The sequence below is a fragment of the Microtus pennsylvanicus genome, chromosome 16 (genome assembly GCF_037038515.1).
Source record: "Microtus pennsylvanicus isolate mMicPen1 chromosome 16, mMicPen1.hap1, whole genome shotgun sequence".
In the NCBI taxonomy this organism is placed as follows: domain Eukaryota; kingdom Metazoa; phylum Chordata; class Mammalia; order Rodentia; family Cricetidae; genus Microtus; species Microtus pennsylvanicus.
The window spans coordinates 30,734,109-30,751,707 of record NC_134594.1 but is presented as its reverse complement, the minus strand read 5'-3'; the positions used below and the strand labels follow the sequence as shown (position 1 = coordinate 30,751,707).

At 40.1% G+C, this 17,599-nt stretch overlaps 1 long non-coding RNA gene across 1 annotated transcript; it reads right to left on the bottom strand.

Moving 5' to 3' along the window:
- Positions 1-1,538: 1,538 nt before the first annotated feature.
- On the bottom strand, positions 1,539-17,180 carry LOC142836551 (uncharacterized). The gene is made up of 3 exons (XR_012908110.1): positions 17,162-17,180; positions 11,572-11,630; positions 1,539-1,622 (listed from the first exon to the last, which is right to left on the bottom strand). It is a non-coding gene; the product is annotated as an uncharacterized LOC142836551 (long non-coding RNA).
- Between the last annotated feature and the right edge of the window lie 419 nt (positions 17,181-17,599).

Sequence of the window (17,599 nt, the reverse complement as noted above, 5' to 3'; positions counted from 1 at the left end):
GGAAATACTGGTGAGTATTCTTCTTCTCCAGTCACACGCGTAGTTCTTCAAGCACTATGAAAGATAGCCAGGAAGAAGCAATATCCCAGAACAGTACCAACTTGATTTCTCCATGTTTTATTACTCAAAAATGTAGCATCATCAGCTACAGGGCTTTACCATCAACTTCGGGGGGGGGGGATAACCAATGGCACTGACAGTAGTGTGTATGTGTAATCTTTGGGGTCCATGGAACCTCGCTGACCAACAACCCTTAAAGAGATAATATATTCCTGGCACAGCCTGTTATCTATTAATCTGTGATGTCTCTAATATTCAACAAGTCTGGTCATCAGGGAAATGCAAATTAAACTACTTTGGGTTTAATTTCATCTCAACAGAATGGCTAAGAAAAACTCAGTGAGTTTCTAGGGTAGGTTGGGACATTTTAAGTTCTACAAACACTTACAGGGCCAGTTGTTTCTTGGAATACATTTTCCCCCTGACAATTGCCTGCCTCTGCCTCCAAAGTGCTGGGATTAAAGGCATGTCCCATAATGCTTCAGGCCTTAAAAGTCTTTTTAATCAAGAACTTGCCTACCTGCTGTCTCTCTGGGAAAGTGAGACTGCCTCCAGCTCCTCGGAGCTCAGTGGATGCGATGATCACCTTCGGTAGGTTACACAGCTGGTTTGACAGCTCCGAAGAATGTCCTAGTGATGGTTCTTCAGATCCCCAGACAGAGCAAACAGTTCCCTGTGAGTGAGCCAAGAGTGATGTCTTTTCATTCAGCAGCGTCTGTACTGGGAATTTTTCTTTAGGGTCTTTCCATTCACAAGGGCAAAGCATAAATACTTCTTTTGAGGCGTAAGATACAAGGTGACCACTTCAGCACTTGTGACGAACTTATTTAAAACGCATGTCACTTTTAATTTTCTGCAGATATCTTAGTTTGCATTTTATTGCCCCAAATATAGTGATTGCAGTGCATCTGTTTTCACTAACTAATATTTCTAACAGCTGGAGCTCCTGAGGGTCTCCTGCTGTGGATTGTGCCTCTCCTGATATAATTTCCCAGTGGGCCAAAGCATCTTTGCATATTGAGCGCTATATGTCCAGATGTATTCATAGGACTATATGGGGATCTAAGATAAAAGTATCATCCTTTAGGAGACCAGAGAGATGGCCCAGCATTTGTTACTCTTGCAGAGGACCTGGGTTTGGTTTCCAGCACCCACATGGTGGCTCACAACCCATCCCAAACTCCAGTTTTAGGGAATACAATGCCCTCTTCTGAACTCCATAAGCATCATGAACATGTGTGGCACACATACATGTATGCAAGCAAATGTCATACACATATACACATTTTTTTAAAGTTTTTAAGTATCTTCCTGTAAGCAAGGTTTGTCTTTGGTTGTGTCTCGCCAGTCTGGGACCGCTTAGTGTAGACAAAGGTTAGCGGTTCTCAACTTGAGAGTCCATCCCCAGCCATCTGTTCTCAAGCCAGGGTGGTCCTTGCAGGGTTCTTCTGATGTATCTGACAATGACGGTACAGTCTCAGCTTATTTCCGAGAAAATCTCCTCCTCAGCTCCCACCTCAGGGGGACAGGGAGTCTTAAGTTTTGTCCATTCAGTAATGGCACTGTAAAAAAAAATCTATTTCAACTGTGCTGTGTTCACAAAATCCTTCTTCCAGGTTTTGCTTTCCCTTCAGGTTTGAGAGTCTGTATACTCTTAACCTCTTGTGGCTTTTAGAATGGATTTTCCAAAACTAATTTGAGATTTTCTGTTCTTTCAGGACAAGTGGTCCAAATAATTCAGTTTGTAGCTGTTGGAAACTGGAAATCCTAATGCTGTAGTTTGCTTGTAGTTTGTGGTTACCCGCCTACTGGGGCGTGGCCTCTGATACTATATACGAGGATGCAGAACCTGCATCCGCCCCGTTTTTCTTCCTTCCTTTTCTCTGGCTGCTCGCTCGGATTGTTGGATTGCGGGGTTCGATCTCTGTCTACCGTTCAGGCAGAGAATTCTGTTTGTGAGTTTACCCCTAAATAAATAACTATCTGTTTCTCAATTCTGAGCTAGTGTGGGATTTCTTTCAAGCATCCATTCATCACTAGGTCCCCTCATCATCCTAATCCAAGTCTTCAAACACTGAGGCACCAGGAAAAAAAAACAGTTCTGAAGAATGGCTTCATAGTGTTGTTATGGAAATGCAGAATTGAGACACTTTCCAGTAGTAAATACTGTCACTTACTGATATTCTACAGAAAACAGAAAATGAATGTGAAGATACCTAGGAACATCTTGTCTATGTGTTTATTTGTGACTTAATAAAACTGAGACTCTGAGGTAACAAGCCCAAATATTCGACCCAAGGTGACTGAACCATACATATCAGTGCATATACTATTCTGTCCGTTTTTTTCATGACACTTGAACCCATGAACTTCTCAGACTCTTGGAGAATTAAGGGTTATAGCTCTAAAATGTTTATATCGCAAATGACACTTGTGTTCCTGAATTTGTTTGGCTGTTGCTATGAGAAACATGAGCGCCCAGTCACCAATTCTGCAAACCCAATGAGAAACAATGAAAAACATTTGCTGTTTGACACTTTATAGATAAGGCACAAAGCTCACCAGATGTTTGGCTCCTTGGAGACATGGCCAGAGACAGCCAAGTTTAAAAAGCCCCTACACAAAGTCGGATCTTCATTTCAGTCGCGTGGCAGGATACATGGGGCCATTGAATAATTCCTTACTGCCACGGCAATTTGAAACCTGTAAAACCTGATCTATCGAAACTGAGACACCAGATTTAAATTAGAGCATGAATAAAGAGAAACGTGTTGGGAAATGAAAGTTGGCTGTTGAATGAATGAGCTTCATTGTGTAACTTTGCTGGCTAAACCAAAAGGCTTCCCTGACTACTTTTTCTAAACACAATGCTAAAACGGTGCAAACAATACATGTGGCGGGTCTAATGAAAATATCTGTAAAGTCGAACTTCTCAGATTAGTTACCCAAAAACTTCAATGAGCCAATGTGGATCTGATTAATTATGTCTACGATACAGACATATTGAATATTATTTTGTATTTGTGTGAGATCCCCAAGATACTGTCTGCTGGGCAAACACCTACCTGGAGACAAAGTGATCACTCACAATATTGGTTTCCGTCACCCATGAGATGGTCTAAGAGTTTTGTTTGTTTGCCTTGTGTTTTCCTCTGGGCTTTGGCTCTGCTCTGTCTTCTGCATTTCTGCTGTGCAGACTGGGGTTTAAATTCTAGCTTGTTAATGAATGGAAACAAGTTAGCAGCTTCTACTTCACTTGCCACAAAGATTCACAGAGCCTATGCTTTTCGTCTGCAAATTACACCGTTGTAATGATTCCTTAATCCAATATTTAAGACCAGAGATGTTGATTATACTGTATATTAGTGGAAATCAAGTATGGCATATGATCAAAATATATTGTATTAAAATACTTAAAATATATACATAAAATACATAAAATAGTATGAGGCCATTAATATGGGTTACAAAATAAGTTGAAAAGTACAAATTTCCTTTACATTTTACCCCCAAAAATCCGTTTAATGGCATAAGAAGTCAAGCCAGACCAAGAGAATGTTCATTCTGAGTTCCATTCGCTGACTGAATTCTCCACTGCTTATTTTTGTCTCTCAAGATGCCTAGTATTGAGTTACAAAAAGCACCAAGGCCTTCCCAGAAGGCTGCTAAAAGTCATGTGGAATATCTTATCCCGAAATGTGGTTTTAATTTTCTGGTACCGGCTTAAAGAAAGCACAGTTGTTTGACAAACCCACACCGGTTCTTTCTTCCAGCACGTCATGGCATCGTGCTATAGAGATAAAATTGAATTTGTTACCATCCACAATAAAGAGAGTGGCAAAGAAAGCTTTTGTTTGTTTGGGGTAGAATCATAAGCAAAATATAATTTTTTAAAGATTTTCAATGTTATGACTTGTAAATATAGTCAAATACATTTAGAATCATTTCCAGTTATTATGTAAAAAAGAAATAAAAATAATTATTACTCTGAATCATTTGCATTTGTATCATTTGTTCATAAAACCAACCCAGATTTTTCCATAAACGATACAATAATAACCACCAGATGAGGCAAGGAAGAAAAAACTTCCAACATTTTTGCTTACTTAGGGTATTAAAATTGCCTTTATATAATTTTTGTTCAACTAACATTTTAATAAAACATCTTTAAAATTTATTTATTTTTAATTTTATTTTATATTCCAAGCAAAGTTTTCTCCTCCACTCCTGCTTGCTTCTCCCCCTCTCCCCAGCCTACCTCCCATCCACTCCTCCCAATGGGTGAGGGCTCTGATGGAGAGTCAGTAAAGTCTGGAATATTAAATTGGGGCAGGGCCAAGCCCCTTCCCCGTACATTAAGGCTGAGCATGGCAACCCACCATAGGGAATGGACTCCAACAAGCTAGATCATACACCAGGGATAGAGCCTGGCCCTTCTGCCAGGGGTAATAAAAGTTTTAAGACATTCTAACTCAAGGTATCTTGGGCTTTTTTCACACATTTCACTCATTTCGTTGTAACACAACAGAAAATTCTAGCTAATTTTAGAAGATATTAAGGAATCCTTCTTTCTCTCTTTTTTCCTTTAATTCTAAAATGGTATATCTTAATAAATTAAATCAAGCTGGCAGTTGTATGAAGTAAGCAATAATTTGATCTTTTCTAGAAGATACGTTGGAGAAAGTGAGTTGTGTATGCAAGAATTTAAAGCTGCATAATAAGAAATGATGTTCTCAGTTTCTTTGTTTCATGCCTGTTTAAAAACAGACATAACTTGGGCCATAATTTCTGCTTCTTTTCTTTACGGTGCTTCCCTTGATTGTGTAATTTTTACTGACAACAAATTATCCCCAAAATTTAAGTAGCTTGAACCAGCAACATGCATGACCTCTCAGTCCCGGTTTAATTTTTGTATGCTAAGTTTACACTCATGGTATTTGACATGTATGATAGAACGGTGACTATAGTAGAGGAAATTAATATAGATATCATGCCACACGAGACATGTTTTTAAGAAAACAGTCTAGTTCTTTAAAAAGAACCTCATACAATACAATGCTAACTAGAGTTTTCATGCTGTGTACTAGATCTTTAGAAGTGTTTTCCTCAATATAAAATATTTTATATTGTTTTGTTTCTATCTCTTTTTTCCACCCCATGAGGGATCATTATTTTATTTTCTGAATTCAATCTTTTATATATAGGAAGGAATGTCGACCAAACGTCAATTAACTCAACACCAGGAATGAGTTGCTACAAAAGACAGCATAGACATTATCAACCATTTCAATGCACAAACCACAGTCCAATGCAGAGAGACAGAAGAATCCTGGCCAACGCAGCCCATATCACCCTCAAGAAAACTGGGTCTGCAAAATTAAACCTGAAAAGCTTCTTCTTGCTATGATTGCTGCAAGATCTTTCTAATCCCATGAGAAATAGGCATCTCATTCATCTGTCTTCTCCTTACTGTTCTACCCCACCTTATGTGCCATTCTTCTAACTATTGCCAGCTGGATGTCAGTGACCACCTTGATGTAGAAGCTTCTTTATTAATGAAAGAAAAATAGAGGAAGCACAGGTGTACCTCTATATGAATGAACAATCATGTCATGACTGAGATTAATTAACACATTTCTTCCTTGTTTGCTTTTTATAATAAACAGCCTGAGTTTTGGGATTGCCACTGGTATGTCTCCATTAGAGGGCAGAGTCCATCTGAGCCTAGCTTTTCTGTATGCGTGTCTACTGTTCCTTCATTCCCTGTTGCCCCTATTAGGTAGTTAATCCTAAACCATGAAGGTCATTCCCATGGAAATGACTTTTCTGAGAAATGTTACTTGTCGCTTGCCGTTCAATGTTTCCACCAAGCCTGTAACCAAGATATATGTACATTTTATAATCATAATGTGTTTTGTAATAATTATAATTATGTACTCATCTTGCTTATATGCTGAGTCCTCCACCTACCTGAGGTAGCACCCAATATATTTTAAAAACTGTCATGATTTATGACCTTCTTTGTTCTGCTACTATGAAAACTTCATGAAACTGCTGCCATGGTGTGTGTTGGTTTGAATGAAAATGACTTCCGTAGGCTTCTTGGGAATGGCACTATTAGGAGGTGTGACCTTGTTGGACCAGGTGTGGTCTTGTTGGAAGAAGTGCCCCACTGAAGGGGGGGAGGGGCAGGCTTTGAGGCTTGGGAAGCTCAAGTCAGACCCAGTGTCATTCTCTCATGCTACTGCCTGTTGATTCAGATGTAAAACTCAGTTCCTTCTCCAGCACCATGCCTGCCTGGGTGCTGCCATGCCTCCTGCCATGATGACAATGGGCTAAACCCCTGAACTGTCTGCCAGCCCCAATTAGACTTTCTTTCATAAGAGTTGCCGTGGTCATGGTGCCTCTTCACAGGAATACAAACCCTAAGACATGTTGGAACATGGAATTGGGGTAACCTGAATCTGTGTTCCTGGGCCATGTTCACTAACATGTGACCCCAGAATAAAGGAATTCTTATCAACTTTGAGTTAATAACTGTGTTTGTATAGTGCACTATTGGTTTCCACCATTCAGCTTTGAGTTAAGAACTGTATGTTTGTAGAGTGCAGCTATGGATTTCCACCATTCTAATCCCTATTATTTGTATCTGGTAGAAAAGGTTGATGTACGTGAATTCTTTCAACTCCAGATTTTTTCAAATCTTTCAGCTTCTGAGCCCAGAATTTCTTTGATTAACTCTACTTGATTTTGAAAATCCCAATGGTTAGGATTTGCAGTAATAATATACATAAACCTGGGTAAGCTAAAAAATATGACAAGTGAAATGTCAAATGTCACATGCTTGGGAACTTGAGTGTTAGGAAGTTTAAGGAAATAAATACCTACTTTAAATAGTTAATTAGTCCTCCTCTTCTGATGTGGGAGTGTCATATATCAATCTGTTGATTTCATTGTTTAAGCAATAAAGAAACTGCTAGGCCCATTTGATAGGCCCACCCTTAGGTGGGTGGAGTAAACAGAAGGGAAGGCTGGGAGGAAGAGGAAGTGAGGTCAGACTCCGCAGCTCTGCTCTCCGGAGCAGACGCCTTCGGGGAGACGCCATGCTACCTGCTCCAGGGAAGACGCACACCATACCCCAGCTCCGACCCAGGATGGACTTAGGCTAGAATCTTCCCGGTAAGCGCACCTAGGGGCGCTACACAGATGATTAGAAATGGGCTAGTCCAGGTGTGAGAATTAGCCTAGAAGAGAATGGGCCAAGCAGTGTTTAAATGAATACAGTTTGTGTGTAATTATTTCGGGCATAAGCTAGCCGAGCGGGTGGCTGGGGTATTGGGGAACGCAGCCCCGCCGCCCCATATTACTACAAATGACGCCCAGACGTGTGGCTAACTAAACCTACTTAAAAAACCTGAGAAGGCTTAAAAATAAGGAAGAGAGCGTTTAACACAGATTTTTGCTGTTTGTTGGTGGCGTGCTGTAGAGAGATTTCCTGATTCAGCAACAGCAGCAGAAAAAAAAAGCTGCGTTATTTTAAAGCGCGGCTTCCTGGGGCTGTGCCGCCAGTGCAAACTCTGGCTTTATGTTTGTGTTCCCGCTTGGGATCCGAAGGAGAGTGCTCTGAGACCTTGACGATGACTCAGAGCTCCCCGCCTGCTCCTGGGCAGAAGGCAGAATCAGACTTAGGCAGGCGGAAGAGCATGGCGGATTCCTGCCGCCATACAGAGACGTGTTTTCAGACTGCGTAGTGCTCTGTGTGTCAGATTTGCATGTTACTTGGATGAAAAGAATTTCTGTGCTGCACGCTCAGTCTCAGAATTAAAGTGCTGAGTGCCGCTCCTACCTGGTAGCCCCAAGAGGCTTCCTGACTCAGCTTTAGCTGCAAAGCCTGCAGCTCATTAAGAGGTCCTGCCACGAAACACTTAAACGGTGTTGACGAAAAGCTGAACACATGCTTTTCGGTTTTAAGCCATAGCAGGAAAAAAGCTGTGCCGTTTAAAAATGCCGGCTTTCTGGGCCATCCTGCCAGGGCAAACTCTGACTGTTTGAGGCAGGAGGGCCGGCTACTGAGAGAGGACTTGAGTGTTGTCTGTTGTAGCTTGCTGGCTGGCAGGGACCTTGAAATGCTATAAACATGGCTACAGCCAATACCTCAGCCATGAGGCTGGAAAGCTAAGGATCCAGCCGGCAAAGCCACGCCTTTAGTCCTACTGATATTGCTCAGTAATTTAAAGGCTCTTGTGGTCAGAAAAACAGAGAGAGATACAGTAAAGAGATTCAAAGACAGAGAAAAAATTTAAATGATTTACAGTGTTAAAAATATATACAGACTAAAAGTTAAAATTCTTAAAGTAAACTTCTCTGACTTCAAGGTGTGGTAGCACACGCCTTTAATCCCAGTGCCTAGAAGGCAGAGACAAACAGATCTCTGTGAGTTCAAGGTATAGTAGTGTACGCCTTTAATCCCAATGCCTGGGAGGCAGAGACAGGCGGATCTCTGAGAGTTCAAAGACAGCCTGGTCAAAGATGTATGCTCAAAAAGCAAAAAGTTAACCTAGAAATGTCACAGCTTAGATTCTTAAGCGTCTAGTGATTTAAAGGCGCAAATCAAAAGTGCTCCTGGATAGTAAAAAATTGCAGATTCACAATAGGACAGATTCAGACCGCTAAACGAGTCACACTGTTGGATGAATGTACGTAGGCTTGGGAGAGAGAAGAAAAAGAATATAGAGAATAAAGTTAATGCTTAAAAAAAAAAAGGTAAAGTCTTTAAAGAGACAGAGTACAGAGAGTTATAGATATAAATAAAAATAAGCCGCGTAAAGATGGAAAATTCACAGAGAGTCTGGATTATGTACATTGTGTTTTCTTTAAAATTTTTGACTGTGAAGGAGCTAAGTACAGAGAGACATTTCATTATATGGGCTGCCCAGTGGAACCAGAACGGATATCATGAGGGTATGACTTCAGAATTTGGATCTAAGGATATGATACTTTGGAAAAGAGATTCTTCTTTTGTTTTCACAGAGGATGAGACTCTATGGATTTCTTCTATTCCGATTTGGTATGATGGACCACGTCCTCCTGAAGGGTTGCTGTGAACATCTTCAGAAAATTGCCTTGCTCAACTGCCAACTGAGATAAACCTGGCACACAGGTTACACCCTAAAATCATTAACGACGCCCCCATTCAGCAGGAAGCAGTTTGGAGAGAAAAAACTGCGCCCATGTTCCCAAATATAGTTTATAAATGTTCTTTTACATTTAAAGGGGGATATGATATAGGTATGAATAATTTGCATTAGTATAGATTTTGCTTTATTTATAGAGATTTAAGGTCAATTTTGTTATATGTATAAATGTTTCTGATGTAACTTTTACTTGATAACTGTTTTGTTATATGTAATTTTGCTATGTTAAAGTTAAAGCCTTTTTTTTGTTTAAACAGAAAAAGGGGAAGTGATGTGGGAGTGTCATATATCAATCTGTTGATTTCATTGTTTAAGCAATAAAGAAACTGCTAGGCCCATTTGATAGGCCCACCCTTAGGTGGGTGGAGTAAACAGAAGGGAAGGCTGGGAGGAAGAGGAAGTGAGGTCAGACTCCGCAGCTCTGCTCTCCGGAGCAGACGCCTTCGGGGAGACGCCATGCTACCTGCTCCAGGGAAGACGCACACCATACCCCAGCTCCGACCCAGGATGGACTTAGGCTAGAATCTTCCCGGTAAGCGCACCTAGGGGCGCTACACAGATGATTAGAAATGGGCTAGTCCAGGTGTGAGAATTAGCCTAGAAGAGAATGGGCCAAGCAGTGTTTAAATGAATACAGTTTGTGTGTAATTATTTCGGGCATAAGCTAGCCGAGCGGGTGGCTGGGGTATTGGGGAACGCAGCCCCGCCGCCCCATATTACTACACTCTTCTATTCTTGCTTTGTGTAATGTTCCCCTAACATTCATCAACTTAATTGGAAATGAGTAGCTTTTATTTGTACTTAGAGAGAACAGTCTCAGTGACTTCATCCTTCCCAAGTCATACTGTTGAAACACATGTTTTTAAAAATGAATCTCACTCACCCATACTTTTGTAATTTAGGATCTGCCTTGTTTTTCTGATGCAAAATGATTTATTCTTCAAGAGCACTAGAATTGCATTGGATTCTCTTATAGCAGCCAGAAATAAATCTTTCTGACTAAATATGGAATGCTGAGATTATACTTTGGAACTGTTTTTTATTGAATCTTTCACATGAAGCTTTGTTCTTTCGTCATTTGTCCGTACATATATGCAGCTTAACTATGTTCAGAGAATTAAAATAACAATGAAGAAAAAAAGAAAACTGTATGTTAGGGATTCACTATATATATTTCAAAATTCTCTAAAGATCTAAGATGACCACTCCCCAAAATCCCTTCATTTATTCTATTTTTTTATTCTGCTATGCTTTGTAAAATAAAGAACATAATGTGTAATTTATAAGAAAATAAAACATTCATGAAGTTTTGATGTTTACTTTTCCCCACCATTAGAAACACTGAGATTTAATAACTCATATTTTGCTATCAGTGAAGAATGCTAATGAATGTAATAAAGGTACTAAAGCAGATATAGAAGTTGAGATTAAAAAGAGTAGACAGGAGAATCATGAAGAAAATAACGAGTATTAGCTTAATAGTTTTTAATGCTTTATCTAATAAGGGTGTGATTCTCCACTCTTTAAGATAATGTCTCTAAAATAATATACATTTCCTACTTAAAAATTCAGATTTGTTATAGTTTGTTCTTTATTGCTGTGATAAACACCATGACCAAAGCAGCTTGTTGGGGGGGGGAGGGTTCACTTCATCTTATAGGTTATAATCAATCGTGGGAGGAAGCCAAGTTAGGAACTCAGGTTAAGAGCTTGAAGCAGCAACCATGAAGGAACGCTGCTTACTGACTTGGTTTTTGTGACTTGTGCTCAACCAACTTTCTCACACAACCCAGAACTACATAATCAGGAATAGTATCACCTGTAGTGGGATGGGCCTTCCCATAGCAATTAAAAAAAATCAAGAGAAAGCTCTACGGACATACCTAGAGGCCAGTAGGATTTAGGGAGCTCTTCAGTTGAGATTCCCAGGTGAATATGCATTTTGTCAAGCTGACAGATGAAGCTAACTATGACAATATCCCATAATATCAACATGGTGTGGAATCATCACATGTATGGTGACCTAACCACATGTTCTATACTCTCCAAACCATGATTATGGTTTCAGATTCTTTCACTCCTCTTTCGCAGTAGCTGATTTCAGAAACCAACTGATTGCTGTCCTTCTAAATTCAACTCTAGGGTGGTTAGTGAGACAAATAGAGTTCTCTCTATGTGCTTACATGGCTAGCTTGTTCTTAGAAAATGAGGGCTTGGGATGCAGCTCAGTGGACAGAGTGCTTGCCTAGCTTGCACCAAGTTTGGGATTCCATCCCTGCATTGCATTCAACACACAACTCGGTGTGGTGCTACATACCTATAAATTTAATATTTGAGATGCAAAAGTTCATGGTCATCCTCAGCATCGAAGTGAGTCTGAAGTCAGCATAAACCACATAAGACCGCATCCAAAAAATAGGAAAGGAAAGGGATGGAAAAGAAAGAAAAGGAAAAAAAAAAGAAAAGAAAGATAAGGCTCATAAAAATCCCAACCAGACAATCATCTTCACATGTACAACATTCACTTCAGCTTGGGACAATTTCCAACACATTATCTGAAAGAAACTGAAGGAGTGAGGGTGCCATGAATGTATGTTTCCCAACACAGTGTTGCACACACACACACACACACACACACACACACACACACACACACACACACACACACACACCACACAGGTGCACTTTTTTCTCACTTTAGCTTTAAAAACTATTTATTTTGTATATTTAGGTATTTTTGCCTCCATATGTATCCGTGTACCATGTGTACGCCTGGTGCCCAAGGAGCTCAGGAGAGGCTGAGCCCCTGAATTGGAGTTATGGATGGTTTTGAGCTCCCATGTGGGTGCTGGAAACTGAACCTGGGTCCTCTGGAAGAAGAAGGTGATCTTCACTGCTGAGCCACTGATTCTGCCCCCTTCCTTCATCTACAATTGTTATAATTATATTGGCATTAATGGACTCCCTGGAGAAAATATTATAGAACACTTTTTAGTATTCTAAACTTACTAAGCTTAAATCTGGCATCTCAGTATTTCTTCTTGCTGTGTGACAGATTATTTTCCTGGAGAAACATCACACACACAAACATACACATCTATTCAGCCTAGGATAGACCAAAGTAACAGGTACACCATGACTCATAAACAACCACATCATCAAAAAAGTTCACCCCAATAGGAGTGATAACTCATGAAAACTGCATTCCTGGAGCTCTCTGCACAGCTCCCAGACAGCTTGAGAGTGTGAGAAGTTTTTCTGCAGCTCAGATGGCTACAATGCTCTCCTTTAACAGCTGTTTATTATTTTTATAGAGTTCAAGAGGTATCTTTGATATTCTTTGGAATTCCTCACAAGTGTGCCCAGAAGTTTGCCTTTTAGTTAACTCCAGATCTAGTCAATTTGACAGTCAAGATTTACTATTATACCATGCTTGAGAATCATGATGCACTCAGAACATGTTTATTAGTGATGGCCATTGATACAGTACCTTCAAGAAATGCCACATGCTATGCTTATAATAGCTAAACTGGGGCATTCAGAGCAACAAGCTCTCCTCCTGATATCTTATTTCTAAACTCTGGACCACTACTGCAACTGGGTCAACATGTGTTATTTCTGCCTTGGTTCTCTGCCCACATCTGTATCTGCATATGGTTCTTACTCATTTGTTCTAGAATGTGATCAAGCAACCTATGTTTTTAACAAGTCTAAATCCTAAACAACTCTTTATGAGGGACTATTTAATGGGAGGAAGAGATCCAGGAAGAGGTGGGGAGAGTTGTAGGAGTAATAGAAAGATGTATATGTTTTTTAAAATATACAAAGGATTAAACATGTCACAATAAAACCCACTGTTTTGTATGCTAACTAAAAAGAAAATTATATCTATTGAAAATTATAAAAAGAAAAAATCTTACCTAATATATTGGTTCATCATCTTGAGGTTAGTTTACAAGAATTTCCCGCTGGATCATTTTTTATACTGATATGCTCATAAGGAAACCACACCCTGATTTCAAATTATCTCTCCATTGTCCCCATGTCTATGACACTGTGAATATACTAACGGGTAGGAGATTTGTGCTGGTCCGTTTTCCATCAGCTTCACACAAGCTGGAGTCGTCTGCAAAGAGGGAACCTCAACTGAGAAATTATCTCTACCAGATTGGCCTGTGTACACATCTGTTGGGCTTCTTGTTTATTATTAGTAATTGCTGTGGGCAGTCCCAGCCACTGAGGGCAGCGGTAGCCCTGAGGTGTGTAAGAACACAAGCTGAGCAAGCCATGCTATGCAAGCCAGAATGCAGCGTTGCTCCATGGTCTCTCCTTCAGTTCCTTCCTCCAGGTTCCTGCCTTCAGTTCCTGCCCTGGCTTCCCTCAATGATAGACTGTGATATCCAAGTATACGATGTAATAAACTATTTCTTCCCCAAGTTGGTTTATTGAGTGTTTTATTACAACAGAAAAGCCTAAGTAGAGCACCAGCAATACTATTAGCTAACAAATAAGTGCCCAGAAGCCTGCAGGTTGGTGTAGGTTGCTTTTACTTCAGTGGTGTCAAAGCAGGGCTTATATCAGTTATTCTTTCTGCCTCCATTTTCAAGTGTATATCTTGATTATTCCTTCTGATTAGCATGAAAAATTACAGAACTTAGAAGTAGTGGTGAGTGTGCCTAAATTAAAAGACATATAAGAATCTGGGCTCTGTTGCTCTGTTTTCATGATTGTTGAGTCTTTAGATCCATACACTGTGATGATTATCAAGCTTTGGTTTTTAGTTTATTTTTCTTTTTTTGGCTTTTTGTTTGATTGTTTTGTAATTTTTAACTGCTTAGGCTTGGCATAAAATACTTTAATTTAGGTACTGAACTGTAATGGTGGTATAATTGGCACATTAAATACTCTAAAAGCTTGTGAATAATGTCAGTGGTGTAGAGACGACAGCAACACAAACTCTGTGGCTAGATTTACAAGGGGAAGAAGACAAAGAGTCATTGTGTAGACAACATTGAGCTGGGTGTTTACCAGTACAGCTTCTACCGTGACTTAATTATGTCCTTTCCAGGGTGGATAACTGAGAGAAAAGTATTGAGTGAACTATAGTAAAAAGCAATGAAGTTGACAAACAATCCTGACATATAGGTGAAAGACCACAGTCCAGGAATTTATGTCAACGCCAGGTCCCCATGTGCAGCCCCAAGACATTGGCCAATCAGACACTTATAACTTCACCCCCTTCCTAGACAATTGCACTTCACATATTTCACACAACCATTAAATAAAAACTGCATGGAAAAGGGAGAACTTATTTTCTAATGATACTAAAATATAAATCGTGTTAAGCATGTGAACAAGAAGCGTGGTGATGCTATTAACCTATGGACTCTTAATTTCGTGATAGAAATGTAAACAAGCGGGTGGAGGCCAGAAGGTAGAAGGCTTAACAGCATGGCCTTCCAGTTGTGAAAGTTAATTCAGTATTGCGTTCGGGCATCTGTAGTAAGGAGGAGGTCACTAGATTGTTCCTGGCCGCTTAGCCCCGAAATAATCACAGGGAAACTGTATTATTTAAATCACTGCTTGGCCCATTAGCTCTAGCTTCTTATTGGCTAACTCTTTCATCTTAATTTAACCCATCTCCATTAATCTGTGCATCACCACAAGGCAGTGGCCTACCAGCAAAGTTTCAGCACATCTGCCTCCAGCTGCGGCTCCTTGGCTTCTCTCTGACTCCACCCTTCTTTCTCCCAGCATACAGCCTAGCTTTCTCTGCCTAGTTCTGTTCTTCCCTGCCATAGGCTCAAAACAGTTCTTTATTCATTAACCAATAAAAGCAACATCCCTTATGGTGGTTAAATATAACCCCCAAATGGGCATAAATTTAATAGCCACTTCATCAGAATATATCTGATAACTAATTACACTTATAAAGCCTGTGGCTTATGTAGGATCTAAATATAAATGTAATTATTGGCATAACTAAATAGGAGAAATTGAACTAGAACAGACATAAAATAAACTTTGACTTTCCTATAGTCAAAGTTAAATAGTCATACAGGCTATATAAGAGGTGGGAAATATTCCTAACATGAATGTTAAGAATATTTGAAACATCTAGAAATAAAATGATCCTGAGTCGTGATCTGGGAAAATAGACTATAACTGCCGTCATTTTTCTGAGGTTTGCTGAAGTTGAGGTCTGGAAGGCCAGACCTTGGTTAGAAATAAACAAAGGAATGCAAAGCTATGACGTCAGTCTAGCGGAGTTCTGGAAAAACGACAAACCGTGACTGCCAAGAACATACTAAATGTCATATTTCCAAGGCAAGTGTCCACACTTGGACATCAAACATGAACTCTTTTCCTTTTTTTAAAAAATTATTCTCTCATATATTACATCCCAACCTCACTGTCTTCTCCCTCCCCTCCTCCCAGTCCTCCACATACACCTCCCTTCTCCTCCAGATCCAATCATCCTGTCCCTTCAGGAAAGGGCAGGCCTCCCAGGAATAGCAACCAAACATGGTATATCATGTTGTAATAAAGACTAGGCACCTTTCTTATATTAAGATTGGATGAAGCAACCCAATAGGGAGGAAAAGGGTCCCAAAAGCAGGCAAGAGAGTCAGAGGCAGTCCCTGCTTTCACTGTTAGGAGTCCCACAAGAACATCAACCTATACAACTATAAAATATATGCAGAGGACCTAAGTCGGACCTCTACAGATTCCCTGATTGTTACTTCCATCTCTGTGAGCCCCTGTGAGCTCTAGCTGATTGATTCTGAGGGTTTTCTTGTGGTGTTCTTGACCTTTCTGGCTCCTATAATATTTCTTCCCCCTTTGTCACCTGATTCCCTGAGTTCTACCTAATGGCTGCCTGTCTGTCTCTGCATTGGCTCCCATCACTGTTAGATGAAGCTTCTTTGATGGTGATTATGCTAAGCTCCACTCTAAAAGTATAGCAGTGTATCATTAAGAATCACTTTGCTGATTTTTTTTTTTTTAGCCAGTCACGTTTGGTTCTGTCCTGTATCTCTGGGCTATCCAGCCTCTAGGGCCTGGCCCTCCAGGCAGTGTTAGGGGTGGGCTCCCTCTCATTCTTGGGTCTCAAGCTGGACCAGCCAAATTTAAGAATATGACTGGCTCTGCAGAATTAAGCACCTTGTTCATAACATATAGGTTTCTAGGGTTAATTCTAACTCTGACTCCCTGACTCTGCAATTCTACCTTATAGTTGACTTACTCATTACTAACTAGAAACCACTTGGTATAGCTGTTGGATATGGAACTGACTTATTTTTTTATCGAAACAAGGCAGTCACAGCTTTGGCAAGTACATTTATACTGTAGAACCCAATTGTTTGGGCTTGAATCAAATGAGGCATTCCTACTTTCAAGATGCATTGCCTGAGGTGCGTCCTACAGTGAGAACAGTAGAGATGTGGTCCTTGTGTGTTCTGGATGCTATCATAAGGTGGAAACCAACTGACATTTTTGGAAAAAACTTATGACATTTGGCACAGAGTAAATCTCCCATAAGTGTCATCTGCAGCTATAAATTATCTCTGTAGCCGTCAATTAACAAATTCTAGATTATATTAACACAAAGGTCTCTAGAGACCCACCCTACAGTGTCTGATATGGTGGGCCTGGTATGTGGAGCTTGAGAACTTGTCTAGGTCATGCTGACACGGCCTGGACCACATCGTCAGAACATCTGCACCAAAACATTCATTCCAAGTTCTCATCAAAAGCTCATGTGTGCTCTAACGATAGGGATGAAGCAGTTGTTTCAGTCAAATTAGTCTAATGTCTGTGAGTGAAAACAGTGGAAGCCTGCTAGAACAGCAAGAGCTATTAACTGTCAACAAATTGGTAGGGGTAGTTCTAGAGGAAACACTGACCTTGGATGGTGTGGGTAAGGATGAGAATGGAGAGAAAAATCTCAGAAGATCCAGAAGAATTTCAATCTAGTTCTCCTTTAGAAGAGGTTTTCTCAAGCTGGCAGTGCTGACTCAGGCCTGTGATCCTCATTCCTGAGCAGGCTGAGAGAGGAAGAGGATCAGCTGAGCCCAATAATTCATAAGAAACTTCAGCAATATAGCAAGACCCATCATCTCAAAAGTGGGAATCTCTCCCTCTCTCTGTCTCTGTCTCTCTCTCTCTGTCTCTGTGTGTGTGTGCCACAATAACATTCAGCCTTACAAAAGGATGTCATGACCTTTGCTACAATGTGAAAAAAATAAAAGATATCATGATATGCCAAGTGAAATAAACCATATACAGAAAAAAAATTGCATGTTCTTATGTACGGAGTATTTTTCTAATCAGACAAATATACA